Raw genomic sequence first — 19,697 nt, 5'->3', positions numbered from 1 at the left:
GCAAGGCAGTCACCCTCCCCCCTCCTAATCCTGGGGAATCACTTCACCCTGGAAATCAGGTGAGTCTTTCCATGAAGAGTGAGCATTGCAAGAGCGGTAAGTTACTTAGCAACCTTTTATTTATTAGGTGCACATGTGTGCATGTAAATATCCAATAAAATTTTTTTGGTCTCTACTACATGCCAGTCAGTTTGCTAGATGTGAGGTATGCAACAGTGAGCAAGACACAGGGAAACAGAGAAATAGTTTGTCAACATTTTGAAATTTAGAGTCTGGTGATCAGCTTTCTGATACAGAGTGAAAAATGAATTATTATTTGTAAATTGGGCAGCTTTTGCTTTGCCATTTGCTAACAGAGCATATTTTTTTATTCTTTTCTTTCAAAATTTATTTTCTCAGCACATAACATGCAAAGATAATCAGTAATTTAAATTTGAGGCAAACGAGCAGCTGTTTCTTAGAGAGAAAGTGTGAGTCTGGTTTGGAGGGCCAGCCCCAGGAGAGCACAGACAGGGGTGCTGCCCTGGTCCAGGGGCTCTAGCTAGACTAGACTTTGTGAACTTTTTGCTTTTTTAGAGTAAAGAAGAGTAAAGTAAAGTCATCACTGTCAAAAGAGAAAGCCTTATTTAATGGCTAAAACACAGATGTAAGATTTAGTTCTCATAAATCCTAACTCTTCTCTGCCAATATCCTAACATGGGGCTTAAGTCAACCTCACCTGCCTCAGTTCTCACTTCCTGTAAAAGCATAGAGTCAACCAAGGACTGGGGAGTCAGAAAGCACATTTCCACCCTGGCTCCACCATGTAGCATTGAGAGAAATTTAATCTTGAAATCTCTGTTTTCTTCTCTTGAAAATTATTAAGGTCTCTCTACTAAACTTTGCAGTCTTTGAAGTCAGAAACAGGACTTATCTCTTCAGTCCTTTGTAGAATAAGCCCCAGGTCATGCTTGTTGAATAAATGAATGAACCACAACACTAAAGTTGAACCTCATCTATTTCAAGTGCCTTGGGACCCAGGGATCAACAGTTGCATGAACATGCCAAAGTCTTCAAAGGCACCACCTGTGTTCCTTACAAATATGGGCATATCAGCGAGGTTTGGTATTTCCTTGGGAGGGTGAGCGTGTACACAGTCAGCTCTTATTTATTTCCTATGGATCTTTTTTCTCTCTTTTATTCCCCATTGATTTGAGGAAGAGAGAGAGAAAAGAGGGAGAGAGAGAGAAGCATCAACTTGTTGTTCCACTTACATATGTACCCACTGATTGCTTCTCATATGTGCCCTGACCTGGGCTCAAATTGCTGAGCTTAGGGTTGAGCTGGAGCCCTTGCAATTAAACTGGTGACCCCGGAATTGAGCCAGTGACCTTGGCACTCTGGGATGTTGCTCTGTACACTGTGCCATTGGCCAGGGCTTATTATCTTCCTCTCTTAAAAGCCATTAAAGAGAAGACCCGAAGATGACAGTGGAGTAGCAAGACACAGACTCCCAGCTCACACCACCAAACTGAATGACAAATTAATTTAGGAACAATCAGCATGAAAAACCAACTCTGGACTACAGAACAGCTCTCAAAAACCAAGGAACAAAGAAGAAGCCACACCCAAGATTGGTATGGAGTGCCAAGGAGCAGTGAGTCTCTCCTGCTTACAGAAACAGATGAGAGGAGTGACGTTGAGAGCCCAGAAGGGCTCTCACTTCAAGGAAAAGAGCAGAAAATATTGCTCACAGCCACTTGCCTGGGGACCTGAGAATGAGGTGTGTTGAAAGGGCTGACTTGACTTCCAAAAAGAAAGAGGAGAGAGAGAGAGAGACAGACGGTGAGGGGCAGAGGAATGTATGGGACGACCTGAGAAGCTGACTCATCCAGTGCTGGAGAATGCCATAGCTGGGGGAGGGGTTGATCCTTCCACATAACACAAGACTAAAGTGCTTCTGGGTCACACATCTCCAGACATCTCTCCAGCTCCAATCAGCACAACAAGACACAGCTAAAACCAAGAAGTGGGGAGAAGGGGCAGTAACTCAGGTCTCCATGGAGATCTGAGATACACCTCCCCCTACTGAAGCTGAGAAAACACCTTGCTCCCAGAGAGAGTAACTGGCAGATCAGGCCTTCAGAGTCTCAGGTTACACCCACTGCATTCCTTGATACAGTTTAAATAAGCCCCTTGCTGAGATCAGTAAACAAGACTACGACCTGTTAAGAAAACTGAGACGGAACCAAACAAATCAAGACTTCAAAGCAGCCCAAATCTGAAAATGGATTACACATAACAGCTGATGCTAATCCAAGAAGACCTAGAAATAACACAACTGAAAACTGGAGGCAGACAACACCAAGCCTAGACTCAACCAGCTCTACAAACAATACACCCAAACACACAGACATAATGAGAAGATAGAAAAGTGCAATCCAAATGAAACCACAAGAGAAACCTCCAGGAAATGAACTGAGTGATATGGAAATAACCAAACTTCCAGATGCAGAGTTTAAAGTAATGATTGTAAGGATGCTTAAGGATCTTAGCACAACAATGGATGGTCATTACAAACACCTAAATAAAGAAATAGCAAGTATAAAAAAGGACATTGAAATATTAAAAAAGAATCAGTCAGAGGTGAATAATACAATATCAGAAATGAAGACCACAATGGAAGGAATTAAAAACAGGATGGATGAAGCTGAGGACTGAATCAGCGAGTTGGAGGAAAAGTTGAATGAAGTCATGGCAGCAGAGCAGAAAAAAAGAAAAGAGACTCAAAAAATCTGAGGAACCTCTAAGAGAGCTCTATGACAACATGAAGAGAAATAACATTCGTATCTTAGGGGTTCCTGAAGAAGAAGAGAAAGAACAAGGGATGAAGACTTTGTTCAGTCATATCGTAGCTGAAAACTTTCCTAAATTAATGCAGGAAAAACTCTCAGAAGTTCAAGAAGCACAGAGAACTCCATTAAAGAGAAACCCAAAGAAATCTACACCAAGACACATCATAATTAAAATACCAAAGCTAAGTGATAAAGAGAAAATATTAAAAGCTACTAGAGAAAAAAAGGCTATCACCTACAAAGAAGCCCCCATAAGGATGATATCCGACTTCTCAACAGAAACACTTGAGGCCAGAAGGGAATGGCAAGAAATATTCAAAGTAATACAGAACAAGAACCTACAACCAAGACTACTTTATCCAGCAAGACTATCATTTAAAATCGAAGGAGAAATAAAAAACTTCCCAGACAAAAAAAATCTCAAGGAATTCATTAAAACCAAACCAATGCTGCAGGAAATGTTAAGGAACCTGTTGTAAACACATCAAAGTTGGAAAAGAATATAGCAAAAGAGAAATACAGCTTTAAAGAATAAAATGGCAATAAACAACTACATATTAATAATAACCTTAAATGTAAGTGGATTAATGATCCAATCAAAAGACATAGGGTAGCTGCATGGACAAGAAAACAGGACCCATACATATGCTGTCTACAACAGACAAACCTTTTTTTTTTTTAATAAATTTTTATTAATGGTAATGGGATGACATTAATAAATCAGGGTACATATATTCAAAGAAAACATGTCTAGGTTATTTTGTCATCAAATTATGTTGCAAACCCCTCGCCCAAAGTCAGATTGTCCTCTGTCACCCTCTATCTAGTTCTCTGTGCCCCTCCCCCTCCCCCTAACTCTCTCCCTCCCTCCCTCCCATGTCCTCCCTCCCCCCCCACCCTTGGTAACCACCACACTCTTGTCCATGTCTCTTAGTCTCATTTTTATGTTCCACCAATGTATGGAATCATGTAGTTCTTGTTTTTTTCTGATTTACTTATTTCACTCCTTATAATGTTATCAAGATCCCACCATTTTGCTGTAAATGATCTGATGTCATCATTTCTTATGGCTGAGTAGTATTCCATAGTGTATATGTGCCACATCTTCTTTATCCAGTCTTCTATTGAAGGGCTTTTTGGTTGTTTCCATGTCTTGGCCACTGTGAACAGTGCTGCAATGAACATGGGGCTACATGTGTCTTCACGTATCAATGTTTCTGAGGTTTTGGGGTATATACCCAGTAGAGGGATTGCTGGGTCATAAGGTAGTTCTATTTGCAGTTTTTTGAGGAACCACCATACTTTCCTCCATAATGGTTGTACTACTTTACAGTCCCACCAACAGTGAATGAGGGTTCCTTTTTCTCCACAGCCTCTCCAACATTTGCTATTACCCGAAGAGACACACCTTAAAACAAAAGATGCACATAGAATGAAGGTATAAGGATGGAAAAAATATTTCATGCAAATGGAAATGAAAAAAATACTGGAGTAGCAATCCTTATATCAGACAAAATGGACTTTAAAACAAAGGCTATAGTGAGAGATAAAGAAGGCCACTACATAATGATAAAGGGAGCAATCCAAATGGAAGATATAACTATTATAAATATCTGTGCACCTAATATAGGAGCACCTAAATATATAAAGCAGACTTTGGTGGATATAAAGGGCAAGATAAACAGCAATACTATAATAGTAGGGGATTTCAATACCCCACTAACATCACTAGATAGATCCTCAAGGGAGAATATTAACAAAGAAACAGCAGACTTAAAGTACACACTAGATCAACTTGATTTAATAGATATCTTCAGAATCTTTTACCCTAAAGCAGCAAAGTATATATTCTTTTCAAGTGCTCATGGTACATTCTCTAGGATAGATCACATGTTAGGGTACAAAAGTGGTCTCAACAAATTTAAGAAGATTGAAATCATATCAAGCACTTTCTCTGATCACAATGGCATGAAACTAGAAATCAACCACAACAGAAAAACTCAAAGATTCTCAAACACATTGAAACTAAATAGCAGGTTGTTAAATAACAAATAGATTAACAATAAGATCAAAGAAGAAATAAAAAAATTCCTAGAAACGAATGATAATGAGCATACAACAACTCAAAATTTATGGGACACAGCAAAAGCAGTCCTGAGAGGGAAGTTCATAGCACTACAGGCACACTTTAAGAAGCTAGAAAAAGCTCAAATAAACAACTTAATCCTGCATCTAAAAGAACTAGAAAAAGAACAGCAAGTAAAGCCCAGAGGTAGCAGAAGGAAGGAAATAAAGATCAGAGTGGAAATAAATGACATAGAGGCTAAAGAAACAATACAGAGAATCAATGAAACCAGGAGCTGGTTCTTTGAAAAGGTAAACAAGATCAATGAACCTTTAACTAGACTCACCAAGAAAAAAAGAGGACTCAAATAAATAAAATTAGAAACAAGAGTGGAGAAATAACAACTGACACAACAGAAATACAAAACATTGTAAGAAAATACTATGAAGAACTGTACGCCAAAAAACTAGACAACTTAGATGAAATGGACAAATTCCTTGAAACATACAATCTTCCAAAAATCAATCTGGAAGAATCAGAAAACCTAAACAGACTGATTACAACAAATGAGATTGAAACAGTTATCAAAAAACTCCCAACAACAAAAAAAGTTCTGGGCCTGATGGCTTTACAAGTAAATTCTACAAAATATTCAAAGAAGAACTAACTCCTGTCTTTCTCAAGCTATTTCAAAAAATTCAAGAGGAAGGAAGACTTCCAATCTTCTTTTATGAGGCGAGCATAATTCAGATTCCAAAACCAAGCAAAGACAACACAAAGAAAGAAAATTATAGGTCAATATCCTGATAAATATAGATGCTAAAATCCTCAACAAAGTATTAGCAAATCGGACCCAACAATATATGAAAAAAATCATACACCATGATCAAGTGGAATTTATTCTGGGAAGGCAAGGCTGGTACAATATTCACAAATCAATCAATGTGATTCATCACATAAACAAAAGGGAGGAGAAAAACCACATGATAATTTCAATAGATGCAGAAAAAGCATTTGATAAAATCCAGCACCCATTCATGATTGAAATTCTCAGCAAAGTGGGAGTACAGGGCACATACCTCAACATGATAAAGTCCATCCATGACAAACCCACAGCCAACATCATACTCAATGGGCAAAAATTTAAAGCAATCCCCTTAAGATCAGGAACAAGGCAGGGGTGCCCCCTTTCACCACTCTTATTAAACATAGTCCTGGAAGTTCTCTGGAAGTTCTAGCCACAGCAATCAGACAAGAAGAAGAAATAAAAGGCATTCAAGTTGGAAAAGAAGAAGTAAAACTATCATTATTTGCAGATGATATGATATTGTATGTAGAAAACCCTAAAGTTGCAGTCAAAAAACTATGGGACCTGATAAATGAATTCAGCTAAGTAGCAGGACATAACATTAATACTCAGAAATCAGATGCATTTTTATACACCAACAATGAACAGTCAGAAAGAGAAATTAAGGAAACAATCCCCTTCACCTTTGCAACCAAAAAAATAAAGTACCTAGGAGTAAATTTAACCAAGGAGATTAAAGACTTGTACTCAAAAAATTATAAAAAATTGATAAAAGAAATCAAGGAAGATACAAACAAGTGGAAGCATATACTGTGCTCATGCTTAGAAAGAATAAACATCATTAAAATATCTATATTACCCAAAGCAATTTATAAATTCAATGCAATACCAATTAAAATACCAATGACATACTTCAAAGATATAGAACACATATTCCAAAAATTTATATGGAACCAAAAAAGAACACAATTAGCCTCTGCAATACTGAAAAGGAAAAATAAAGCGGAGGTATCACACTTCCCGATATCAAGTTATATTACAAGGCCGTTGTACTCAAAACAGTCTGGTACTGGCATAAGAACAGGCATATAGATCAATGGAACAGAACAGAGAACCCAGAAATAAACCCACAGCGTTATGGACAACTGATATTTGACAAAGGAAGTAAGAGCACACAATGGAGTAAAGACAGCCTCTTCAACAAATGGTGTTGGCAAAATTGGCCATCTACCTGCAAAAAAATGAAACTAGACCACCAACTTACAACATTCACAAAAATAAACTCAAAATGGATAAAAGACTTAAATGTAAGTTGTGAAACCTTAAGCATCTTAGAAGAAAACAGGCAGTAAGCTCTCTGACATCTCTCGCAGCAATATATTTGCCGATTTATCTCCACGGGCAAGTGAAATAAAAGACAGGATAAACAAATGGGACTATATCTAACTAAAAAGCTTTTGCACAGCTAAAGACAATAAGAACAGAATAAAAAGACAAACTACATAATGGGAGACCATATTCGACAATATGTCTGATAAGGGGTTAATAACCAAAATTTATAAAGAACTTGTAAAACTCAACTCCAGGAAGACAAACAATCCAATAAAAAAATGGGCACAAGAAATGAATAGACACTTCTCCAAAGAGGACATACCGATGGCCAATAGGCATATAAAAAAACGCTCAACATCACTAATCATTAGAGAAATGCAAATTAAAACCACAATAAGATATCACCTCACACCAGTCAGAATTGCGCTCATCATCAAAACAACACAGAATAAGTGCTGGCAAAGATGTGGAGGAAAGGGAACCCTCCTGCACTGCTGGTGGGAATGCAGACTGGTGTAGACACTGTGGAAAACAGTATGGAGATTCCTCAAAAAATTAAAAATCGAACTGCCTTTTGACCCAGCTATCCCACTTTTAGGAATATACCCCAAGAACACCATAGAACTGTTCCAAAAGGAGAAATGCACCCCCATGTTTATGGCAGCACTGTTCACAATAGCAAAGATCTGGAAAAGCCCAAGTGTCCATCAGTGGATGAGTGGATTAAAAAGCTTTGGTACATATATAGTATGGAATAGTACTCAGCCATAAGAAATGATGACATTGGATAATTTACAACAATATGGATGGACCTTGATAACATTATACTGAGTGAAATAAGTAAATCAGAAAAAACTAAGAACTATATGATTCCATACATAGGTGGGACATAAAAATGAGACTCAGAGACATGGACAAGAATGTGATGGTAATGGGGGGCAGGGGTAGGGGAGGGGGAGAGGAAGGAGAGAGGGGATGGGGGAGGGGAGGGGCACAAAGAAAACCAGATAGAAAGTGACGGAAGACAATTTGACTTTGGGTGAAGGGTATGCAACATAATCAAATGTCAAAATAATGGAGATATTTTTTCTGAACAATATGTACCCTGATTTATCAATGTCACTGCATTAAAGTTAATAAATTTTAAAAAAGGCCATTAAAGGCCATTTCCTGCAAGTGCTTTCTTTATTTTGTGAAGTCCACCTCACTCCTGGACCCCACTAAGTGAGCATGTATACGTATATTTTCTCAGCTACAAGACTGAGCCAGATTTAAAACTTGCTCTGCCACCAGCCATTTGTATAATTTTTGATGAGTTACTGCCTCCCTTAGAATCTCAGTTTTTTTTATCTGCTCCATGGGGACAATAGTCCTGTGTTGTTCTATCTTTCCCATGGCAGGGTAGCTGTGAGAATCAAATTAGATGATATTTTTGTGAAAATTGTTAGAAAATTCAGAAGTAGCTATATGAACCAAAGGTGGGATTCTTGTCATTGTCACTTACCAGCATCATCAAAATTTAGAGAGTTGTGTTTGTCTTCTCAGAGGTAGAAGATTAGAATTAAAAATACTAAAAGTTATAGCTGAAATCTACACTCTCTAGAGACTGCTTTCTGATCCTTGATGTTTTAGTGACTTTTATTTTGATCCTGAGTGGCAGAGAGAGCTCCGTGAAATTGAAGAAAGTCTAAAGTGAATATATGTCATTTTATATTAATTAATTAATTAATTAGTTTTTCATCCAAGAAGTAGTTCTTGATCATCAATTATATACAAAGATGAATGGAACATGGGTCTGCTCTTGTGATTCTTCAAAATGGTAAGAGAAATAATGCTCATATCCTAAAACATAAAAACAAAGTAGAAACTGATGACATTACTCTCTTAAGAGAGCTATAGTTACAGTGCTATGGTTGTTCTGAGGAGGAAGAGAGAATTTATCACCCAGGGGCAGGAAGGCTAATTATAAGAAATTATTTCTATTGGAGCCTTGGAGAATGGCAAAGATTAGAATTTACAGAATTAGTTCTGGGAGGGAAGGCGTCCAGGCAGAGGAATGGCCTTAGTAAAGATAGGTGCATTCTCAAAGGCAGGCACCTCTTGTGATTTTGAAGTCTCCTTGACCCCTAGCATGGGTGATGCTGGTGGTTTTAAGATTGCTTTTTTTTTTTTTACCTTTCTGTTTGTTTTTAATTTTTTCCTTTGATCATCCTTAAGTTTCTTAAAATAATCAACTATTTCACCATGCAGTTGATTTGAGCGTAAGAGACTCATAGCCCCTATAACTCAACCTTGGCTCCACATTATGCAAGGAGTCCATCAGAAATTCTCCTTCTGGACTGTGATGTTAACTTTAAAGCACCCTTTTGTTGACCAAGCCTTGGAGGTGCTATAGGGTCAAAGAAAAGAGCAGCTCCATCATAAAAGAGAAACTGAGGTTCATTGCCTGTGGGTAGCTGATGTGGAGCAGAAAGTAAATTGAGGAGATGACAAAACTATTAGTCCACGTCGTGAAAAAAAATCCTCAACTTATCTGAGATATCAGAGCACATTAGGAAACAAACCATAGGCCACCATAACATTCCAGATGATCAAACTTTGGCGTCCCCAAACTACGGCCCGCGGGCCGCATGCATCCCCCTGAGGCCATTTATCCGGCCCCACACCGCACTTCCAGAAGGGCCACCTCTTTCATTGGTGGTCAGTGAGAAGAGCACTGTATGTGGTGGCCCTCCAACGGTCTCAGGGACAGTGAACTGGCCCTCAGTGTAAAAAGTTTGGGGACCCCTGCGAGTGAAAGCTTGAGAGGTTATCGTTGATTTGAGTCATCGTATTGGAAGCCAGGATCAGCCCTCTGGATTGGATTAGAGTGTTGGTTCTCTCCTCCAATCCCATTCAGGCAGCAACAGAAGCAGAGCAGGCATTCTTTGATTCTTATCTGGATGTGTTGATTTATAAAGTTGAGCTACCTGAAACTGTAAGACAATACTTTTTTGATTTCTTGATCTTATGGACAAATAAGTGAAAAAATATTGGGTTCAACATAAAGCTATTAATTTTTTTATGTTGTCAAATTAAGGTCATCAGATTAAAAGGAACTTGACAACTATAAAGTAATTGTTATCATTTAAAAAAGAAATAGAATTTTTATACCAGTTATTGGGAAGGGCATAATCTCAGAAATAAAGGATGGTGTGTCCTAAGAAACTGCAGTTGGTCATCTTCCCCCTACACTTTTGCTCTGCGATGTTTTCTACTGCCTCAGGGTGAGCCCAGGTTGTCTGCCTTCAGGGAGCCCATGCACATGTTAGAGCAGGGCTGACTTCACGAGTCTGGGAAAGATCCTGCGTGGATGGAGAAACTCATGGGGCATGGGTGGTTTTAAACACGGTCATATCCATTTCTATGTGGTATATTTTGTACTGACATCAGATTTCCTGGCATTTGATGAAATGATGGTGTGGCCAATTCACTTTTATTCTGACTCATTTGTGGGAAGGGAAATTTAATTCTCTGGGAACTCTTGTTTGTATATCTGTTGAACCTTTTGCCTGCTGTTTAATGATTTATACACACAGTGCAAAGAGGTCCCAGAATTGCCTTCCTGATTGTTCTATCTTGACCTCTCCCTCATTCCACTTCAGGTTAGAGAGATAATTTAGTCTCATGCCTTAGGGAATCTACTCAAGACACTAGCCTTTAGCTTACTTGTTCCTTACGTATGTATTTATACTCTATTGATATTGGGCTTTTAGATGAGTATGCAGATTTCTTGAGGATACTTGGATAGGTAATATGTGGTGTTTTGTGCTATTAGCATGCCGAACTGCTTTGCCTTATTAACTCAGCAATTAGTCTCCTCCCAAATGTGATACACCCCTTTTGGATTGTAAATTGTGATTCTCTGATTTATTTTTCTCGAGTTCATGCACTTAATGTGGATGGGCCTTTGGTGCTCATTAAAACAGAGACTTTTATTTGAAGGGCAGCTCTCTACATTGTGCTGATGGGACCTCATATATTATGCTCCTCCATACTGGCCATCTATAATTTAGGATAGTGCTCCATTCATGTAATGTTTCAGCATTTGCAGTGCTTATGAGTAATTGACAGTATACAATGGTAATAATAAATCAGACAGGCCAGGCTTAGTCCTTTATGGTCAGTTTCACTGTCTACCAGAAAGGAAGGTTGAAAATTGGTGACTGCCATTAACTGGGAGCTTTTCAGATCATAAAGTCAGAGAAAGCACATTTGTTGGCCTTTATTATTAATACATTTTGAGTGGCTGTTTAAAATAAACATCCCTCATTAGATAGGGAGTCATGAAAAAAGAAAAGCTTCCTTATTATTTAAAAAAAATATTGCAGTTCCTTTTAAAAGAATGACTTAGTTTGACAAAGTGAGTGAACTTTAGTTGTATGTAGTAACCAAATATCATTTTATAGAAGGCCTCAAATTATATGATGTGGCATGTATGTCACAATGTCAGTGAAATGAGGATTTGTGTTCTTGAAATGCAAATCTGGAACAAAGTAGCTCAGGATACAACGCAGAGCGATGCATGTTGTGAAGTCCAATCGTGTGCCTGGAACACTAGTAAATGTTGCATTGCCTGGGGATGCTTCTGGAACTGTATTTTTTTGTGAGACATACCACTGATTTCCATTGTTCATCATGAGTATCCCACATTAGCTCAGAACCAGGCATTGTCTCGTCATCATAATTTTTCTCAGGACAGAGATGTCGGGGTCAAAAGTTTGCAGGAGGAAATGTGTAGCAGTCTCTAAGGAACAGTACCCTCTGGTGCTGGACCGCTGTGGTGCTGTGTCATGCGCACCCTTATGAAGCTGGGTTAGAGGAGGCTAAAATACAAGAGTTCCAGAGGCAGGCTGACCTCTAGAGTTTATTTCCTGGCTCTGCCATTTATACTCCAATCCTGTGGCCTTGGGTAACTTACTTCACCTCTCAGAACTTCAGTTTCCTTGTCTCTAAAATGGGGAGGAAATTCCTGCCTTATAAGTGTGTGTGTGTGTGTGTGGTGTGTGTGTGTGTGTGTGTGTGTGTGTATTTTAATAAGTATGTTTTGAAGAGATGATTTGATATGCACATGACCCCTGTTGGTGTTTCCTCCCCTGGATGTCTGGAGAAGTGGAGTCACAAGGCAGCATGTCGCTCTATAGACGGAGGGAACTTTCAGCATCCTGGAGGAGCAGTGTGCTGTCACGGCTTAAAGACGGACCTGTGCTCTATACTGAACAGGTACACAGAGCAATGTAATTAGGGCTCTGGGTGACAAGCTGACAAGGCCATCTTTTATATATCAACTTGGAGTAAGATCATTTGTACCTGTGAGTGAAAATAAAATAAATTTGGGAGGTACATTTAATTTTTTACATCTTGCTTTCAGGTCAGAGGGTTGTTTTTTTTGTTTTGTATTGACATATGAAATTAAGTCATGGAATCCTACTTAAGCTAATAATGCCTGTTTGTAGCAATAACAAATGTGTATATGAATATAAACACACACAGAGACACTCTCCACCACACCTCTCTCTCTATAGGTATCATGAGGTCCAATTAAAAAGAGTTGCTGAGCCCCTTCTTGTGGGGTCATGTGGTTTGATCATGATGGTGAACAAGTTGACGTGAGGATGATGTTTATTTACCCATGTCTCAGAGCAGAATAAGGAAGGGGACAGGCAGAGACCCACAGATAAGGGTCAGAATGTGGTTTTAAAACTATTCTCTTGCAATGTAGTGAGTCTCATGTCCGTTAACATAAGAGCTCTCACAAACTGGGTCTGTAGCTCCATTTGTCTCTCAGGTTGAACTTATAGAATCAGGTTAGTTCTTCAGTGACAAACACCTGCCTCTTCACTGAATTTGAAGAGGGCTGTTAAGATGAGGTCTATATAGCACATCTCTGAATTCATGAAGGACCTTCTGAACTGGTACCCCTAAAAAAATGTATGATGAGCTGGGATTCCAGAGAGCTCGGCCAGATTCCATGAGCACCACCACCAGCAAAAAAAGCTGCGATCCTTCTGTTAACAAATCTCTTGCCAAAGAAAGCTAGGTAAAGGAAGCCATCAGGATAAAAGCAATTGTGGGCACTAATGAAAAGGCAAGGGAAGAGAAAATCAATGTGTGTGGCTCTGAACGCCATTCTCTGTGGTCAGAAATCAGGTGGCTTTGTCAAGTGTGTGCTTGTGTACATGTGTGATCCACACATTAATGTTGAAGACGGGTTGGAATGAGCAGAGACCATGGCAGAGAGATTGATGAAGTTCTTGCCACACTGTGTGTGTCTAAAAACCCCCAATAAAGATGTGTCCTTGGGAGGGGGTGGTTTTGTTTTGAAGGGTGAAGAGGCTGAAGCTGGGAAGGAAAAGCAGTCCTGAAACCTTGAAGTGACCAGAGATCTTTAATGGCCCAGTGGTCAGTGTTGTATGCTGAATAGTGTCTCCTCAAAGATATGTTTAAATCCTAACCCCTGGTCCCTGTGAATGTGACCTAAACAAGGTCTTTGCAGATGCCATCAGGTTAAGAATCACACTGGATTAATGTGGGCTCTCATTCAGTGACTGGAGTCCTTGTGAAAAGAAGGAAGAGGACCATGTAATGACAGAGGTAGAGATTGGTGATAGGCAGCTGCAAGCCCAGAATCAAGAATTTCTAGCAACTACCTACACACTATAAAGAGGCATGGATGGGTTCTTTCCTGGAAGTTGCAGAGGGAATATGGCCCTATCTGTACCTTTGTTTCAGACTTATGGCCTAGGACCATGAGAGAATGAGTTTCTACTTTTTTAATTTTATTTTTATTTTTTGAGACAGAGAGAGAGAGAGAGAGAGAGAGAGAGAGAGAGAGAGAGAGGAGAGAAGAGCAGGAATCATCAACTCATAGTAGTTGCTTCTCATATGTGCCCTGACCAGGCAAGCCTGAGGATTTGAACTAGTGACCTCAGTATTCCAGGTCTATACTTTATCCACTGTGCCACCACAGGTTAGGTGAGAATAAGTTTCTATTGCTTAAACCACTCAATATGTGGTTTTTGTATGATGGTCCTAAGACACTGGAACAGTAAGCAAAGGCTCATCAGTGTCAGTCTCAGGTAAATGGGGGAAGGTGAGCAGAACTTGAACTGCAGGCAGGCAGTGAAGTTACAGAGGTGGTAGGAGGTGAGGCAGCCTGTCAAAGTGGTACCAGGTGCACCCTGAGTATAAGAATGTGCTGTGAAAACTTGCAGAGTTAGGTTAACAAGCAGAGACAGTGAGGCGCCCTAGGGTGAAAGCTCTGAGTGGACATGAGTCCAGGGGTCTCTCTGACCCATACTGGTAACAGTGCATGCTAGAAACAGCAAAATAGCAGGATAGGATTCAGTAACAAGAAATGTTTAGGCTCTCAGCACAGAGATTAGGAGTCAGCATGTTCCTTGTCCTTTACTTCACCCCCTGAAAACTTCTTCTGTCTGCTTCCTTGAGTTATTTGTACTGGCTAATAAATATCTGAGTAAGGCTGGGGATGGGGTGTCAGTCCTTCGGTCTGCTAACCAGGACTGTTGCCTCCCCTTGGCTTCTCAGAGCATTTCATCTGGTCTCTGAGTAGTTCACTGTTGCCATGACAAGTGGTGCCCATGTGAGAAACGGGAACTAAACTACAGGTTTGCAACTTCGAGTAGTTCATTGTTGCCTCGGCACCTGAGAAGAGATGGCTGACTGATTTTGTCTGATTCCTTGCTCACTGGGACTAGGGGAAGGCTTTTAGACTGGTTTCAGGAGCAGTTAGCACTTAGGTATTGAGGTAGAGCCAGCTTTCTCAATACCTGGCCTCTATCACACTGTGATAGATGGCATTTTCCAAAGGTGGCCACAACAATAGCTCTTGTCCCACTTTCTTTTTGGCAACTTGCTATTTCCCCATATGCAATAAGGTCTAATTTCCCTTCCCTTGAATCTGGACAAGCTAATGACTCCCTGTAACTAATAGAATGCAGTAAAGTGATTCAGCATGATTTCAAGGTTAGGTAATGAAAAGCAATGCTGCCTACATCGTGTGCACTGGTGCAGCAGACTTGTTCTGAGGTCTGGAACCACCTTATAAAAAGTCCAGCTGCCCTGTAGCTGCCATGTTGTGAGGAAGCTCAAACTGTCCCATGTGGAGAGGCCAGATGGAGAAGGCCCAATACGAGAGAAAGAGAGAGAGAGAGAAAGAGAGGGAGAGAGAAATATGTGTTAGGCCTTTTTCTGGCTTTTCCCATTCCCTTTCCCTGTAACCTACACTGTTCCAGCTCCAGCTTCTGTCTAATCCTGAGCCAAAACCACTTACCAAGATCTTCCTGAGTTCCTGACATACACAAACAAAAAGCAATAATAAAATAATTGTTTTTTTAAGCCATTAAGTTTTAGGGTGCCTTGTTATGCAACAATAGTAACTGTAACTGCTTCAACCTTTTGACCAAGGGCCACTTTCTCTGACTCTAGAGCAGGGGTCCCCAAACTTTTTACACAGGGGGCCAGGCCAGTTCACTGTCCCTCAGACTGTTGGAGGACCAGACTATAAAAAAAACTATGAACAAATCCCTATGCACACTGCACATATCTTATTTTAAAGTAAAAAAACAAAATGGGAACAAATACAATATTTAAAATAAAGAACAAGTAAATTTAAATCAACAAACTGACTAGTATTTCAATGGGAACTATGAGCCTGCTTTTGGCTAATGAGATGGTCAATGTGCTCCTCTCACTGACCACCAATGAAAGAGGTGCCCCTTCTGGAAGTGTAGCGGGGGTCGGATAAATGGCCTCAGGGGGCTGCACATAGTTTGGGGACCCCTGCTCTAGAGGCTGTGACTTTCTTTCTTGAAACCTCGCTTCCCCATGCATCTATTAGTTAATCCAGTTCTCAGCATTTTTCTCCATTCAGACCTCAGTTTTGCTGGTGCCAACCTCAATTTTCTTCAGTTTCTCTGGGAAACTGCATAGTTTTCATCCCTGTATTATCAGTCTCCTTCCAAGCCCATAGACCACACTCATCACAAAAGGACCTCCAGGGACCAGCTCTCACTCTCCTTGAACTTTAGTGGTGATGATGATGAGGCTTTTATTGTAACAAGAAATATTCTTTTAGTTAATCGTGAAATCTTAAAATGACAAGCACGTCTGTATCACCCTCTAGACTAGAGGCTGTGTCTCATTCAGCTCTGCACTTCTAGGTTAGTTCACTGCTTTGCAGACAAAAGGCTTTCAATGGGTGGACAAATGGATGCTGGATGGATGAGTAACTAAATGAATGAAGAGAAATGTTTGAAAAATATAAAGTGGAATATGCAAAGTTATGGCATAGAGGCTGCCATTTCCTAATTTCGTGCCAACAGAAGGCATGGCTAATGAATCATAGCATTTTTTTCAGGGGATTAGAGAGGATGCCTCATGTGTTTCTTGAACTACTAATAGTAACTAGCAACCAGTCATATTTTGTGTTTGAGAAAATTAAAGCATACTCTTTTTTGCAATACCACATTATTAAAAATATTGTTAAAATAGAAGTAAAAATTCTATACAACTGCGTCCTGCCTTTCTTCTAAGATTTAAACAAAATTTATTAAACCCACATACATTTTTTTCTGTGCTTTCCATTTGCATAGATTTTACATGAAAAAAAATACATCATGCTTTATGGCCTTTTGCAGTTGACTGGAGTGTGGTGGAACATCACACAAGGTGAGAATCCACCCTGAAAGAGGAGCAAATAATAAAGGACAGTGGGATTCTGGAAGTTGAAGTGGTCAATAGTGCTGACAGTCACAACCAATCGCTTACCAGGATGACGGGACCAATGGAGAAAGAAAATTACCTACCCACCCATATAATTTTACCAATTGCTAGAATTGGTTAATGGGCCATAAAAAAAAAATAAATCCAAGAGAAACATAAAGAGATACCATGAGAGTAGATATTTGTTACCGGTCTTCCTCTGAAGTCACATTTGAGAACCTACTCATTGACAGTAGGATGACCTTTCTGATAAATTATCCTCTTGGTTTCTGCTTTTGGTAGCCTCCTTTTATTGGGAAAGAGGTTTTTCTTTTTTTCATTTCTCTCCTTTCTGTGTTTTGATTTTCATAATACTGTGCCTGGGTTCCGTGGGGAGGAGAAGAATTGTTGTGCATGGACCAGGACCAGAGAGGGTATCGAACTTCTTAGGTAACTTGTCTCATTTAATCCCAGGTACCCACCAAGACATAATTAGGGTTGTTATCTCCGCTCTCCAGAGGAGAGAACTGATGTTCAGAATTGGTAAGCCATTTGCTACCCACATAGGGAGGGGATTCAAATCCAGCTCTGTTCGTCTGAACTGAAAATCTTGTTATTTTTCTCTTTTAAACAAGTCTCTGATCCAAAGGTTTGAAGTCAGGTGTATTTTGATCCTCAATAGAGTACGGAATAGGGATATGATGCATATCTCATGTATTACTTAATAATCCCAGTGAGGTCTGGAGAAGCACCGTCTAATTCAACCCATTCATAATTAAGAAGTAGTACATATCAATATTAAAGGTAAGTAGGATAAGCAACAAGTACAAATAGCCTTACTTTTTTTTTATTATTTTTTTATTTTTATGGAACGCTTCACGAATTTGCGTGTCATCCTTGCGCAGGGGCCATGCAAATCTTCTCTGTATTGTTCCAATTTTAGTATATGTGCTGCCGAAGCGAGCACAAATAGCCTTACTTTTTGTTTGCCAAATGGTTTTGCACCTATCTTACAGAATTTCTGATTCCCAGAGCTTTTGGTTCTCATAATTTTAGATGAGAAATTGTCAACCTGTATTATACTGGATCCCAGGAGAGAATGAATATATTTATCTTCTTCCTCAGGGAACTCTGAAATAGAGCAAGCTAGAGTTAAAAAAAAAAAAGCCTGATGCTGTTGCTTATTGGCCAAATTTATATACGTGTGGCAATAAAAATGAAAATTGCTTTAAATAAGTAGCAGAACCCTAGTAGTTCTTCATAGGCCTCCCTAATACCCAGAAGTGGGAAGACCAGGCATCTCCTTGTGGTCTTCATGAACTAACCTCATCCAGGCCCATTGAACCTGCAGTGCACGTGGAGTAGTCATTGGACCTCTCATGAAGCCAGGACTCTGCTTCTCTTTTCACACCCTCCCTCCAACAATGCATCCTGGAGAAGTCAAGCCGTGGAGAAAGCTCAGCAGTGGAGTGGGCCAATTACCTTTCACAGACTTTAAAATGAGTAGTTGGTGTAGATCCATGTTTCCCAAAGCATGGTATGTGTACTACTGGTTTTACACAAGATAATTTTAGAAAGTACATGAATATACAATTCTTTTATTATATGAGTATTTTCATAATGGACAAGCCTATAATTTACATATTATATTGTTCAGGGTGGGTTAAGCCATGCTGTGTAATAAATAGACTACTATGCAATAAAAGATTGATTTAGCAGGTCTGGGTGTTCCAAACCCTAACTGTTCCACAGAAAGTTTTGGCTCTTGTTCTGCCCATTGAATATAACCTCTAAACCCTTAGAACATCTGCTGTTAAGAATGGCTCTGTCTACCTGAAGCCTTGGGCTATGTCAGATACTTAATGTTAACAGTGTGTTTTATGGTTGGGGTCTTTGTCCATATAGTATCATCTTGACCTCTGGAGGGAAAGGAAATAAGGTCAGCCACATGGGTAATCAGCCATAGCTCTGTGGTTGACCCCTCAGAAAATTCTAGATTCCAAGACTTGGGTGAATTTACCCAATTGGAAATATTTTATCTGTGTTGTTAAAAATCATTGTTAGAAAGATTAAGTACTGTCTAAAGGACTCAACTGGCAGAGGAAAAATAGATGCTGTGCCTGATCTCTCCTGGACCCTATCCTGTGTGCTTTTACCTGGGATGATTTTAATCTTTATCTATTCACTGAAATAAACTGTAATTGTGAGTAGTATAATAGCTTTCTAAGTTCTAGAGTGATTCACGTGAATCACTGAATCGAAGTGATCCTTGGGACCCCCAAACACAACTACAAAATGTCAACAGGTTTACACAATACATTATCTTCTGTTGTTCATATAAGTCTGATGCAGAGCTGCACACTCTTTGCACCAACACTCCTCTGAACAGTCAGGGAATTGGGGACTGCTTTTTCAGAGTCTACTGTTTCTGGTCACACAGTTGACAAAATGACAGAAGACATTCACACAGATGACAGAATGAGAACAAGGAAAACATGCAGGATGTTTTAGGGATGAGTCTTGTAAGTATATTACTTCTGCCTGGATTGCATTGTCTGGAATCCAGTCACATGGGGCCAAACTTATGCAGGGAGATTCAGAAGGGTAGCATTCCTGTGTCACCAAGAAGAGGGAATTAAAAAAAGAGAGAGAGAAAATTAAATTGATGAGCCTAATTAGTCTTTATCAAGTCCTTGACCTCACGAATATCAATGCTAAGGCAAAGTCAATTTTGCATAAGTATAAAAAGTGTATTGCATGAAGAAATAAATCATAGAAGAAAAAGTAGTCACTAACATGAACAGAGCACAATATGACAAAACCCCCAAAGTAGTAGGTGAATAACTGAAGTTTGGATATCTCTGGACTAGATAATGGCCATGGAGATATGTTGGCT

At 39.5% G+C, this 19,697-nt stretch overlaps 1 non-coding gene across 1 annotated transcript; it reads right to left on the bottom strand.

Annotated features, from left to right (window-relative positions):
* Positions 1-17,661: 17,661 nt before the first annotated feature.
* LOC136327889 (U6 spliceosomal RNA) lies at positions 17,662-17,768 on the bottom strand. The gene has a single exon (XR_010729948.1). It is a non-coding gene; the product is annotated as a U6 spliceosomal RNA (small nuclear RNA).
* Between the last annotated feature and the right edge of the window lie 1,929 nt (positions 17,769-19,697).

This window comes from Saccopteryx bilineata, chromosome 2 (assembly GCF_036850765.1).
Source record: "Saccopteryx bilineata isolate mSacBil1 chromosome 2, mSacBil1_pri_phased_curated, whole genome shotgun sequence".
Taxonomy (NCBI): Eukaryota; Metazoa; Chordata; class Mammalia; order Chiroptera; family Emballonuridae; genus Saccopteryx; species Saccopteryx bilineata.
The sequence above is the reverse complement of the archived record's forward strand: the minus strand, read 5'-3'. Positions and strand labels throughout refer to the sequence as shown.